General features: G+C 37.9%; 1 non-coding gene across 1 annotated transcript; it reads right to left on the bottom strand.

Annotated features, from left to right (window-relative positions):
- Positions 1 to 1,122: 1,122 nt before the first annotated feature.
- LOC112534624 lies at positions 1,123 to 1,229 on the bottom strand. Its single transcript, XR_003078900.1, has one exon. It is a non-coding gene; the product is annotated as a small nucleolar RNA R71 (small nucleolar RNA).
- Between the last annotated feature and the right edge of the window lie 264 nt (positions 1,230 to 1,493).

Here is a 1,493-nt window from a genome sequence, read left to right as displayed (position 1 = left end):
GAATCAATTTAAGAACTCCTTTATAATTGAGAAATTCAATTGAGTTTGGACAACTGCTTTTGTGATTAAGTGATTTGTATCTTAGTGATAAGTCTAATAACTTACTGGAATAAGAACTAGACATTCTTATTAGCGGTAATTTAGAGATTAATGTTATTCTAAAATCATTAAAGGGATCCCCAATTAGGTTAACTCATCTCATTGTTTTTTTCAAACTTTCATTCTCTTTGTTAAAATTTAGTTTTCATTTGCATACTCAATCATTTTTAGTTAATAATATGCACCTACTTTTGATCGGTTAGATAATAGGAATAGCGTAGTAGCAGTAGCTTCTCTGTTCCCGTGGTTGATAGTTGCCATAGCTAGATTACATTCGATAGGTGCACTTGCCTGTAGATTGTTAGTCGTATTTAGCCAGCATCAAGTATTTGGCACCATTGCCGAGGAATTATTTTGAGAAATATTATATACTGTGTGTTCTTGTTAATTTAGCCATTTATTCTTTGTTTTTGTTTGATTTTATTCTTTTATTCATTTGTGTTGTTGGTTATTCATTGTTTCAGGTAGTCTATAACCAAGAGGTCCAATCTTGATCTAGTAGACCCTCTACTAGAACCAGAGCGATCCCTCAGACAGTTGAGGAAGCGGTTGAATATAGAGGAGGAAGAGATTTAAGTTGGAAAAGCCGTAGACGAGAGTGAACCAGAAGACACTACAGTAGAGATGGCAGATGCCAACGATAATAATGAGAATAACCGGATGATGTATGATTTTGCAAGACCATCGCAGGAGGGGACGCGAACATCCATTACGAGACCGGTTGTCGCTGCTAATAATTTTGAAATAAAGCCTAATGTGATTTAGATAATTTAGCAAATGGTTCAATTCGGAGACTTGCCAGATGAGGATACAAACGCGCATATAGCAAGTTTCTTGGAGATTTGTGATACCTTTAAAATTAATGGGAAAACAGACGATGCAATTCCTCTCCGTTTGTTTTCATTCTCTTTGAGGGATAGAGCAAAACAGTGGCTACAGTCGCTACCTCTAAACACTATCACTACTTGGGTTTCTTTGGCGGAATAATTTATGTTTAAGTACTTTCCTCCCTCTAAAACTACTAAACTTAGAAATGATATATCATCTTTTGTGTAGTTTGACGATGAGTCAATGTACGACACTTGGGAGAGATATAAGGACCTACTTAGATGCTTCCCACACCATGGACTACCAATTTGGCTACTAAGCAGATTGTAGAGGCAGTTGGAGGTGGTTCTTTGAGCTGCAAGACACTAGAGCAAGCCCAAAGTTTGATAGAGGAGATGGCCACAAATAATTACCAGTGGCACACTATTAAGAGCAGGACAAGGCATCAGGGTAGTGTACACCCGTTGGATGCCACTGCAGCGTTAGCGACTCAAGTGGAGTTGTTCTCCAAGAATATTGATAAGCTCCAACTGCCTGTCCAATCAGCTCAAGCAGGCTATGAGTTT

This window comes from Ricinus communis, chromosome 2 (genome assembly GCF_019578655.1).
Source record: "Ricinus communis isolate WT05 ecotype wild-type chromosome 2, ASM1957865v1, whole genome shotgun sequence".
NCBI classification, from domain to species: domain Eukaryota; kingdom Viridiplantae; phylum Streptophyta; class Magnoliopsida; order Malpighiales; family Euphorbiaceae; genus Ricinus; species Ricinus communis.
Note: the sequence above shows the minus strand (reverse complement) of the source record. Positions and strands in the feature narration are given on the sequence as shown.